At 38.6% G+C, this 13030-nt stretch overlaps 1 protein-coding gene across 1 annotated transcript in view; it reads right to left on the bottom strand.

Moving 5' to 3' along the window:
- Positions 1-13030, bottom strand: part of Cox10 (Cytochrome c oxidase assembly factor 10) — a 76195-nt gene that overhangs the window by 41333 nt on the left and 21832 nt on the right. The window lies entirely within an intron of this gene.

Genomic DNA, 13030 nt, shown 5'->3' with positions numbered 1-13030 from the left:
CCCTATACACGAATGTAAACATTGAATATACTTTAGATATAATATGGGACATGTTGAGTAACAACATAATACCTATCAATCACACAAAAATTCCCGGTAAAGAAATTTTTCAAATGATTAAACTCCTGATTAAAGTTAATTTTATAACATTTCTCAATAAAGTATACAAACAAATCTTTGGATTACCAATGGGCTTAAACCTTAGCAGTCTCTTATTGGAAATTTACCTTTCCATGATTGAATGTGTATATTTGAACCCTTTTTTACCACATGTAAGGTATTATGGGAATGGGAGACACTTGGATAGTATTCTATGTATCACTAACATGAATATGATCCAGGATATCTTATGTTCATTCAATAACATCCACCCGAGACTGAGCTTCACACTTGAAATGGAGAACTCTGAAGCAAAATCATTAAATTTTTTTAATTTTACACTGACACATCATATTAACAGTATTCAGTTTAATATTTATTGGAAACCGAAAAATACAGGCATGTTCCTTCATTATGACAGCTATCATCCGTTTGCGTAAAAATGACCCATTATGTTTAACACGTTGACTGCCAAGCTAGTTTAAGAAATAAAATTCCCGGAGGCCAAAAAATATTTAGTAAATAATTTGATTAGTAATTCTAAAATAAATATTGAAATATCAGTGTTATGCAGTTTTTTTCATTTAAAATATCAAAAGAGTATTTATTGTGTTGCATATATGTGGCCGACATGGCACAGTAGGTTACTTTATTTCTTGAGATGCAGCGTTGGCCACATACAGTTTTTTGCGCACGCTGCAATAAAACTAATCACAATAAAATAAACTCTCAAACGTCACAATAAGTATGTCAGTATTGTTAAAGATTTTGTGAAAATAAATTCATTAGCATACCGTATTATCCCCATTATTATTGTGTTGTGTTTCTCCACAAGTTTGTACAAGTGTGTTGTGAAATAATAAAAAAAAAAATCTAAAAAGCAATGGCTAAAAGAAAATTACTAAAAGAAGAGGAACTGAGAGAAATTGCAGAAAATCTTAGTAGTAGTTCTGAAGATGAAAAAGATTGACTCTGATGATTCGGTAAAATGTCCTGACTGGGATATTTCTTCAAATGAAGGAGATACTGAAATACCGAAAAATATTGAAGAAGTGCTTCAAGACTGGATAGAAGAAGAAAGCATGGATGAGCAATTTGAAAAGACTGAAGAACCTGAGATTAAAGTGACTGAAACAAATGAAGCTATTGAATGGACTGAATACGAAGGACACCAAAAAAGATTTGATTTTACAGGCAAATCGGGACTGCAAATAGACATATCAAGAAACATTACTCATCTTGAGGCGTTTTCATTATTTTTTGATGAAGAAGTAATAAATTTTATTGTAACAGAAACAAACAGATAGGCTGAACAGAAAATTAAGAGTACCCGAGCTTTGCAGCAGAGTCATCCAAAAAAGTGGGTTTCAACGACTGCTGATGAGATGAGAAAGTTTTTTGGGCTTCTTATGTGGATGGGACTAGTAAGACTGGGCAGTATTGCATCTTACTGGTCAACCAACCTATCTCTAAAAATAATTTAGTAACAAAAATTATGTCTCACAACAGATTTGAATTGTTGTTGTGCCTCATTCACTTTTCAGACAATGAAACCGCTATTCCAGGGAACAGGCTCAGTAAGATACAACACCTGATACATGTTTTGCAGCTGAAATAACAGAAAATATTTTCCCCCGGCAAAGATTTCATTGATGAACCTTTTATTCCTTGGAGGGGGCAGGCTGATATTCAGACCTGATAAGTCAGAATATCAGTCTGTCCAAATAAAGCACACAGATATGGAATCAAGCTGTTCAAGTTATGTTCCACTGAAGGATATACCTGGTTGAGCAAGATCTATTCAGGTAAATCTGAAAATTATATAAAATCCATAGGTTTAGCTGAAAAGAGTTATCGCAAGGACTTCTAAATGAAGGTCGCACCTTGTATGTAGACAATTTTTATACCAGCTACCATCTGGCGTTATCGTTTCTTCATAAAAAAAAAAAAAAAAAAAAAAAAAAACTCACGTTGTTGGTACATTACGAGCGAATAAAAAATTTATGCCCAAATAAGTCATGTACTCAAAGCTAAATAAAGGGGAGATGATTGCTATAATTATTGCTATAAAGTGGCAAGATGCTCAAGATGTGAGGCTACTAACAACAAAGCATGCCCCAGAAATGGTTGATGGATCCTCCACCAGTAAAGGAAGACGGAAAGTAGCAAAAAAAACACCACTTCCTATTCTAGCTTATAATACGGGAAAGGCCGACATTGATCTGTTGGATCAAATGGGTTCGTATGCCACACCACTCAAAAAGGAAGTAAAGTGGTACCGGAAATTGGCAATAGAATACAGCAAACCCCCGCTATTCGCGGGGGTTACGTTCCTGAGAAATGTCGCGAATACCGAAAACGCGAATACTGAGTTATGGCTCCCATAGTAATAAAGGGGTTCCGTTCCAAAGTATGAAATATATAAGAAAAACTAGTCTAAAATTTTTTCTATGTATGTATTATATGTACCTTCATAATATGACTATGTACATAGACAGTACATAGTGAAATGCAAGCATATGGCATCGAAATGAAAATAAGAAACAATTTAATATTAAATGTAATATGCCTTTGCTAGCAAAAAAACTTATCCCGCCAGTGCTATCACCAGTTTCGCTCAAGTGTTGATAAAGGAGTTTTGCCTTTTCACGAATGATGAGTGAACTTAACGGAATTTCATTTTGAGTTCAGTCTTCTATCCACATGTTTAAAGCTTTTTCTATTTTTTCTAATTTAACATCACGAGTTACAGAGCAAATTTTTGAAGCAATTAGCGCGTTTTCACGGACACTACGGCCGATTTTTTCTTCAGACTTCTTGATTGATCGTACTGTTGACTCATTGATTTTATGTTTTGCCACTGAGGAGACACTTTCACCATTAGAAATTTTGTCTAATAACTCAATTTTATTCGCTAATGTCATCACCTTTGATCTTTTCACATTTCCATTGTTATTCATAGCCATATTTTTGTACGGGTTAGAAAGAACTTGTCCACAATAAAGTCACTTTCTTCCGTTAACACACTCGAAAAAGTCTGTTTTACACTGCAAAACAGTAGATTTATCATTTTTGTAAGCAAATCAATTTATAAATTGATAAATTTATTCAATTTATAAGCATATAAATTAAAAGCAAACGACGAAACCTTCCATGACAAGCGCATAACACATACTGAACAAGGATTAGCGAGAAACATCCACGCTCGCGATTTTGTCACCCCTCTCCCCCACCCACTGAGCGCTGTTTTGACCGGGAAAGATAATTTTAGCCACGCCCATGTTTTTTTATGGCGGAAAATATTCACGGCGCTTTAAAATTCACATTTTTTAGGTTTCATTTTATATTAAATCGGCGATCGCGAATACGCGAAACCGCAAATACAGATACCGCGAATAGCGGGGGTTTACTGTATATACTCGGAATATCAGTTGTCAATGGGTACATGGTATACAAGAGTGCCACCCAAAAACAAATAAAAATAAGAAGCTTTTGGGAAGAGGTAGTTACGGATTTGCTAAATATAGAACAGAAAGAAAAATGTGAAAAGCCAAAATATGGTAACACACATATACTAATGACAAAAACCAACACAAACAACAAGAAAGTCAGAAGGATGTGCAGTTTTTGTTATGCAAAATTTAAAGAGTAGGAAGGAAGATCAGTTGCTAGCAGAAAGGGGAAAAGAGTTTCGACGTATTGCCCAGACTGTACTCATCAGCCTTTCATGTGTTTGGAGTGTTTTGGACAACACCATAAGTCTTCATAATTTTGTAATTATAAAATTTGTAATAATAAAGAATTTTTAAATAATGACCAGTTACTCGCTTCTTTTTTCTCATAGCACCATACAAATTTCATCACTTGTATCACCAAAGGCCACACTTTTCAAAAATAATGTAAATTTCCAACAATTATCAGCATTATACAGCCAATGCAGCTCCCACTGAAACAGTGGGTGTCGGCAATATATGTCTGACGTGGCCCCTGCCGGACATATATGGCCGTGACAGTCAATAGAGGCTATCCTCTTTCTATTACTGACCACGTTAAATTACAAACTAAAAATAAGTTGCAAATGAAAACTTTAGTTCATAACAATAATCCCAAGAAATACTTTATTTCCGTTCTGTACATTGAGAATTGGCACAAACAACTTAACAGACTTTTCAGGGATACGGAATTAAAAATTGTGTCTAGACCCATGCAGAGACTAAAGTCTGAATTAAATAATCGAATAATACTTTTGTCATTTTTGACACAAATTAACGACATAGTATACAACATTTCATGTAAAGAATGTGATTCATCATAATTAGCATTCCATGCCATCAACGAGAATCACACCTTTTTATTTGATGAGTCAAAAAACTTAGTATACAGAGGAATTACACTAAATTACTAATCGCAGAAGCACTGGAAATCAAATTACACAAGAATTCCATTAATGTACATCACCCATTTCTCATATTGCACCCATGGTCATTTGCGTGCAAGAGCCAGGATATTAAATAATCTCGAAGAGTTTTAAGAATTTCCCATCATGTTACTTCTATCCTGTGGCCAAGACAGACGATCGAAAAGCCCTGGTCCACTTAAGGAAGAGAAGTTATTCAAGATTGGGTTCAATTATTTTAACTAATTTAAAGATTTTAACTTTTATATGCTGCAATCATTTTAATGGTTTTAATTATTTTATTATTACACAAGATGTTTTCTGACTCTCAAGGTTATGTGGTGGTCGGGTTGGGAGATCTTGACTTCTGACTGCAGATACGTTGGATCATTCATGTCTATGAGGGAAGGAAACCATTGAGTAATAATTTTACGTCTGATTGAATTTAGGAGGGTGTTGTAGTGAAGCATTCTACAAAAAAGCATTGAGGTAAATTCCTCTTTATTTCTATGTACTTTTCATACATGTAATATTATACAAAAGTACCACTGATTTACCTGTTCAGTATTTAATTCAAAGAATCAAAATAGAATCTCATTACTAAAAAAAAAAAAAAAAAAAAAAAAACACTATTCTGTGTGTATGTATGTGCATATGGTGAATTTCCTCAAAAAAGACCAGACTGTTAATGGAGCATATCATTTCAATCTTCTGATTCAATTACAAAAGAATGTAATCAAGAAAAAGCACAGAAGGAAATTGAGAGTACTTTTTCACCAGGTCATCATCATACATTCACTGTTGGCCATGCAATATACACACATTACAATTTACAAGTGAAGATTTTTCCTTTTACAGTTTGAAAGCCACAACTGTATCTGCTACAGGAAGAGTCTGGGTTATCTTCCTACCACTGATAAAATAGTGCAATGTTAAGTCTTTCAGGCAAAAAGTGAAAAGGCCACTTAAATAACTGTCAGCTAAATAAATAAGCAATATATAAGACAACAGTTTTGTAATATTAGTTTGTAATATTGGGTGCATGTTTAAAAACTTGTGCACTGCAGTTAGTACAACTAAAAGCAAGTGAATACAAGATTTTCTGCAGCTTGTAACAGAAATTAGGAGAACTGGTGTGGCAGAACTACTTGTTTTCAGTGATGAAGACACTTGTCCACTACCACAACGTTCGTTCAAGACACAAACTTGGGCTCAACAGAAGAAAACATCTGTAAAACAAAAAAAAATGACTGGATGTATTCCAGAAACACCAGAGTTTATTTGTACTACAGCAATGAAGCAAATTCTTGTGATAACCTTGGGAAGATCAATACCACTTAAAAGACTAGTATTTTCCATTTTAATTTTGCTAGTAGCCTATTTTATTGATTAAAACCTGTACGACCTGGGAACTGAATTTCTTCAAAAATAGATAAGCAAAGAGCTTTAAGTTCATTTTAAATTAATTTAAAATGGCATAAATTAATTCTAATCACTTTTCATAAAAATCTATTTAAAATTTTTTTTAACTTTACACTGCATACAGATTTGACAATTTAAGATAGTGGTTTTCAACCTTTTTTTAATAAAGGCACCCCTAAGAAATTTATTTTATTTTATTTTGCGGCACTCCTACTCAGTTTTCTGCCTGTTAGATTCGATTCTTTCTCTGTATATATCTGTATAAATATATAATATTAAAAAATATATATGTTATATGATATTTATTACAATAATATAATTATAAAAATTACATTTCATAATACAAATTATATATATACAGTATATAATTTTATTCTTTAGGTTGTTCCTAAGTAAACATCAATTATAGATCACCACAAAATTAAAAAGATACTGTACACCTTTTTATAATGAAATAAACATATAAATTAAAAAATAATAATAATTTTAAGTAACTTAAACCCAAATTACGAGGCACCACTGGAATGTTGTTGTGGCACCCCCGGTTAAAAACAACTGGTTTAAGAGTTTCAGCTATTTCCAAACTGGGAGGCGCGAACTAGTGCAAAAAGGAGGCACGAAAAGTTTATCAGAAATGTAATTTTCATAACATAACATATATAAATAAAAACATATACACATATAAACTTTCATAACGTAACATTAAATTTTATAATTTATTTTTTAAAACATTTACCGCCACCTATCTCACTCTTAACTTTGATATAAACATAAGATAAACAACATTTATTTGGAAAAAAAATATTATATTTTGCTGAAATGGATTGATGAATTATGATTGATATGATGTAATGTAATATATATAATTTATTGCGTACTATGTATGACACATATAGGTAGATTGCATAGTATAGCATTAGCTGCATGGTTGAAAATATGGTTTCAGCGGTGTGCGATTTGTGTTTTTTATTGTTTTTGGCATGAATACTTACTGATAATAATCATTAGAAATTTAGAAGTTATATTTTTTAAGAAAATATATATATATATATATATATATATATATTTTTTTTTTTTATGTAAACCCCAAACACGAGAGGTATTAGAACCTATAGTACTTAGTACCGTGCTTGGGTTGAAGGTTCAGAAGACGAAAGAAGATATTTGTTGACATTGGACTTGAACTTCTGTAGACTGTAATTTTCAGGAAATACGTATGAAAGAAGGTTGTTCCAGAAAATGGCAGTTGAATGAATAAACGAGGAAGATGATTGATTGATTGATTTTGTGTTTATTGGCGCAAAAACAGCTAAGGTTATACTGCGCCATGAAACGATTAAAATATCAATAAAGATAAATTCTGGTAACCTTTAAAAAGGTTACCTCGTCAAATTGTTATTTATAAATGTGGGTATATATTAGTAGCTTTTAAAAATTTAAAAACTGCCGACACGTGGTCGTTGTCTGATAAAATCTGACTGAGTGTATAAGGCTCAGTCGAATGAGTAAAAGCGGTAAAATATATATTGCGAACATGGGTAAAATGAACGCAATCTATTAAAATATGCTTTATAGTTAAAACGGTGTCGCAAGACTCGCACATAGGAGGGTCATCCGCCCTCAGCAGAAAAGAATGTGTCAAATGACTGTGTCCTATGCGGAGTCGGGCAAGAACAACTTCCTCGCTCCGATTCCTGCGCAGACTAGACTGCCATATTTCTATTACAGGCTTTATTTGGTATAATTTATTTGTTCTCTGTCTGTGCCACAGTTCTTGCCAATGGGAATATATCTTGTTACGTATTATTTGCCTGTAGTCTGTATAGGGGACTGACAGGCAACAATTATGAGTGGGTGTTGCTGATTTGGCTGCAGCGTCAGCCAAATCATTTCCTTTTATCCCAATGTGGCTAGGAATCCAGCAGAAGCGGATATCAAACTTGTATTCATGAAGAGAATGTATCTTCTGCTGAACCCGACAAAGAACTGGATGAGAATTGTGTCTCAGAGATAATAAAGCCTGTAGTACACTGGAAGAGTCAGAATATATTATTGACCTTTGGAATTGACAAGTTCGAATGTGATCCAAGGCTAGCTCTATAGCATACAGCTCTGCAGTGTATATGCTGGATTCAGGAGGAATCTGCTGAGATATTATAGTGTCTGGAAAGACAGCAGCAGATCCTACGCACGATTCAGACTTCGAGCCGTCTGTGTAAACGGACAGGAAGTCTGAGTGCTCAGCTTGGTGTGCAGAGTAGAGCTTCTGGTAGACAGATGACGAGGTTTCAGACTTTACCCATTTCTTAAGGGAAAAGTCGCATGGTGGGGGATGAGCATGCTAGGGTGGAAGAGTTTCTTTTGGTGTTTCTGCCACCTTGTCTACCATGATGTTAAACTCTCTGATTAGCTCTTGGACACGAATACCAAAAGGTCGGTTGGCAGTCTGACGGGTATTATACAAGTTTTCCCAACGTGGCTCGAAAACGGATGCCCACGTAGGATGGTCTGGCAGGGATTTCAACTTTAAAGCATAGTTTAAAGACAACTGCTTACGTCGAAGGGATAACGATGGTTCGTTTGCTTCGACGTATAAGCTCTGGACAGGAGATGTTCGAAAAGCTCCAGTAGCGATACGGAGAGCCTGATGGTGGACAGGGTCCAGCCATCGGAGGACACTATCTCTAGCTGAGGAGTATACCTGGGACCCGTAGTCTAATTTGGGGCGTACAAGTGCACGGTAAAGCCGTAGCAGGGTGCATCGATCTGCTCCCCAACGCGTTGAGGAGAGAGAGCGGAGAATATTGAGACCCCTCGTGCATTTTGTACGAAGTTGACGAATATGTTCGAGAAAGGTCAACTTTTTATCAAACACAAGTCCCAAGAATTTTGTGTCTGACACTACTGGAATAACATTTTGCCCGAGCCTTAATTCAGGTTCAGGATGAAGACTACGCTTGCGACAAAAGTGTACGCAAACGGTCTTCTCCGGCGAGAACCTGAAGCCATTGGCAAGTGCCCAGACATTCAGATTATCAATGGCTTTCTGCAGTTGTCTTTCAATAACCCTCATGCTGCACGACTGACAAAAAATGCTAAAGTCATCAACAAAGAGGGCACTGTTTACAGTTGGAGGAAGTTGTTCTATGATGGAATTGACTTTGATGGCAAAAAGCGTGACACTTAAGACTGATCCTTGTGGTACTCCCTCCTCTTGGCGAAAGGAGCGAGAGAGTGAGGATCCCATACGAACTTGGAAAGATCGATTGGCTAAAAAATTTTGAATAAAAAAGGGCAGATGCCCTCTTAGGCCTAGGCTATGTAAATCTTTTAAAATGCCAAATCTCCAAGTTGTGTCATACGCTTTCTCCATGTCAAAGAACACCGACACCAAGTGTTCGCGTTTTAGGAAAGCATCCCGGATGGATGCTTCCAATCTAATAAGATGGTCCAAAGTGGACCGGTTCCTTCGGAAGCCGCACTGGATTCTGGAGAGAAGGTCGTTTGATTCTAAGTACCATATTAAACGGGAATTAACTATTCTCTCCAGGATTTTGCACAGACAGCTAGTCAGAGCAATAGGACGATAATTGGTGGTGACCTTTGGATCCTTTCCTGGCTTAGGAAAGGCAAGAACGATTGCCTTTCGCCAGGAGTCCGGAAACTGCCCTTCAGTAAAGATTCTGTTATACAGAAGGAGCAGACAATCCATAGATTTTGGTGAAAGATGCTTAATCATTTCATAATGGATGCCATCTGGTCCAACAGCACTTGCTTTGGAGAGAATAAGAGCTCTTTTCAGTTCCTGTAAAGTGAATGACCCATTGTAGGGATAGACGCTCTTAGACTTAAAATTAAGTGCCAGTTTTTCGATTTTATGTTTCAGGACCAGGAACTCTGGGGAATACGAAGATGTTGCAGAGATGTTAGAGAATGTTTCCCCAAGAGAATTGGCTATTGCAGTTGGATCTGCAACAGTGCATCCATTATAATCTAGGATTGAGGAAGGATGGGATGTATATTTTCCCTTCATTTTCCGGATTTTATCCCAGACTACCTTAGAGTTGGTAGACTGGTTAACAGATGATGTAAAACGGATCCACGATTCCTTTTGACTCTGACGACGGATGTAGCGTGCTTTGGCTCGTGCACGTTTGAAGGCTATATGGTTGTTCGTGGTAGGATATCGGCGAAATATCCCCCACGCTTTGTTTTGAGCCTTTTTTGCTGCTGTGCATTGTGAATTCCACCAAGGTTTAGGAAATGGTGGGAACCGGGCTGATGTTTTTGGGACAGCATTAGCAGCTGCTTGGACAACAGTTTCTGTGATGTACTTAACTGCATCATTGATAGGCTCTTGACTGACTGTACTAAGATCAAAATTTGCCTGATGTTGGAAGGCAGTCCAGTCAGCCTGATCAATCTTCCACCGCGGTAGCCTGAAGGGAAGACATGGTCTCCCACTGTGTAGCAAGGTTATCACGGGGAAGTGATCACTACCGTATGGATTCTCCTCCACTTCCCAGGTGAGTGAAGGGAGTAGAGAAGGGGAGCAGATAGAGAGATCAATGGCAGAAAAAGTACGGGTAGGCATGTGGAAAAAGGTGTTTGTTCCAGTATTTAGAAGGGAAAGGTCATTGTCATTGAGCATATGCTCTATGACTCGTCCCCTTCCATTGATGTTAGCACTACCCCACAGGGTGTTATGTCCATTAAAATCCCCAAGAAGTAAGAAAGGGGGAGGCAGCTGCGTTAGAAGATCATCAAGGTCTGCCTGGGAGATGTCAGTCCCAGGTGGCAAATAAATAGAGCATACAGTTAATAAGAATCCCACTGAAAGGCGAATTGCAACAGCCTCTATGCTGGTTGTAATTAGCAAGGGCTGCACTGGGGTCTGGTTACCCACCAGGATAGCCACTCCCCCATGTACAGAGCCATCCGCAATTCTATCCTTTCGAAAAACTGTGATGTTGTGCATGGTGGGATCATCATTTGCCTTTAGATATGTCTCCTGCAAGCAAAAGCAAACTGGCTCGTGCTTTTGCAGGAGGGCCTTGATGTCATCTATATTTCGCCGGAATCCACGACAATTCCATTGTAGGAATTTAGCCATTATTTTGGCTTGGTGGGTCCATCAGGCGGCTTCCGAGGTGCTGAGGGCTTACTTTTGTCAGTCTTGGATTTATCTTTTTTGGGGAAGAATGGACGCTGTCCCGTGTCCATTTCCTCCTCCGCAAAGAGTTCCAAGACTGACTCTTCGGGTACCTCCTTCTGTTCGACCTCCATGTTTTCTTGGGAAGTAGGAGGTACTTCACCTTTCTTATTTTTTTCTTTGGTGATTGCCTTTGTTACTTTAGGAGCATTAGGAGGTACCGATACAGGAGTGGCAGTTGATTGGTCCTTCTGTGCAGGTTTTTGCGGACTTAACAGATAACGCGCGATGGGAGTGAAAGACTCCTTTGGAGGGATGGACATGTCCGTCTGTGTTCCGATGGAACACCTCCCTGCTACCTTCTGGGCGTAGGTAGGCTTGTTGATGTTGAGCGGTTTCACCGCTTTCCTTGCCTCCTGGTACGAAATGTTTAGCTCTGCCTTCAGCCGCTGTATTTCTTTTTCTTCTTTCCACCTCTGGCATGCTCTTGAGTAGGCCGGGTGTTCTCCCTCACAGTTAATACAGGTGGGTTTTGGGGCTGAACATGCTGTTGTTTCATGGTCCTTTGCACCGCATCGAGCGCATGCAAGGACTCCACGGCAGGCCATTTGAGAATGTCCATACTTCTGGCATTTGAAACACCGTAAAGGGTTCGGAATGTATGGACGCACTGAACAGTTGATGTATCCAGCTTTAATCTCATCAGGAGGTTTAGGAGTGTTAAAAGTCAGGATAACGCTCCTGGTTTTAACAATTTTTCCATCCCTTCGCGCAGTGATTCTCTTGACGGCAATGACTCCCTGTGGTTTTAATTCGGAGCAGATTTCCTCCTCGTATACGTCGAGAAGGTCCCACTCCGAAATGACACCTCTCGATGAATTGAGTGTTCTGTGTGGTGTCACCGTTATAGGGATTCCTCCGATTGATGTTGTTCGGAGGAGATGTTCAGATTGCCTGTCATTTTTAGTTTCAATTAAAAGGTCTCCAGAGCGGAGCCTCTTAACTGATTTGGGAGAACCTGCTAACCCATCTAATCCTTTCTGTATAAAGAAAGGTGACATTTTTCCAATCGGTTTTTCATTGGTGGAGTGCATGATTAAAAACCGCGGGATAGGACCTGATGGTAATTCAGTTCGCTGCCTCTTATTAGCAATAATGCTATCTGATTCTCCGTCTAAATTTTCAGATAGGGACCGGGTTGGGGCCCCTGAAGAAGTAAGTTTCTCAGGATTCATAGAGTTTATTTTATTGTTCAGTGCCCGGGCTCCCCACCCACCACGGAGCCCAAAGGGACGCCCACTACCCGGCATGCAATAAATGCGCTCGGGAGTGGAACGCCAGGGCTACCCAGACACTATACCCGCACCGCCGCCAGCCTGAATCCTGTCCCTCGGACCATGAGGGTAGGGGCGTGGCATTGACACGGTTGACCCTCGCAGGCGAACCTACTAGCCGATTGATCCTAGCCGGGCCTTCCAGGACCACCCGTCTTGTCGAAGCAGGGGCCAAAGTGGTGTATTGAAGCTGGGCCCCTCAACCACCAGGATCCCCCTTTCCGAATTTCCACGGGTCGCAGCGCACGGCAAACACGCCGGATTCCATTGATGTAAGCCCGGAACCTAGGCTGTGGGCGTTGGATCCCAGTGATGCTAGTCTGGAAGTCCAGCAGCGTCACTGGGAGGTCCCCTCACCACGTACAGGTGCCCACGTCGAGGGGCGAGGAAGATGAAAAGTTGGTTCTGGAGTTTGAAGTTGGACAGTAAACGGATGTTGGCTGGTGGCGGCACGTGTTCGGACTGTTTTGAAAGAGAGAGTGGAAATTATAGAAGCCAATTCAGAAGAACAGTTCCCGTGGAAGTATCTGTAGAAGATGCATGCAGCAGAAACAATACCTCTATGAGACAACAAGTGGAGAGACCCTGTTAGAGATTGATCATTAATTAACCTAACTGCCCTCTTCT

This window comes from Mastigoproctus giganteus, chromosome 12 (genome assembly GCF_048544385.1).
Source record: "Mastigoproctus giganteus isolate SK-2022 chromosome 12, ASM4854438v1, whole genome shotgun sequence".
In the NCBI taxonomy this organism is placed as follows: Eukaryota; Metazoa; Arthropoda; class Arachnida; order Uropygi; family Thelyphonidae; genus Mastigoproctus; species Mastigoproctus giganteus.
The sequence above is the reverse complement of the archived record's forward strand: the minus strand, read 5'-3'. Positions and strand labels throughout refer to the sequence as shown.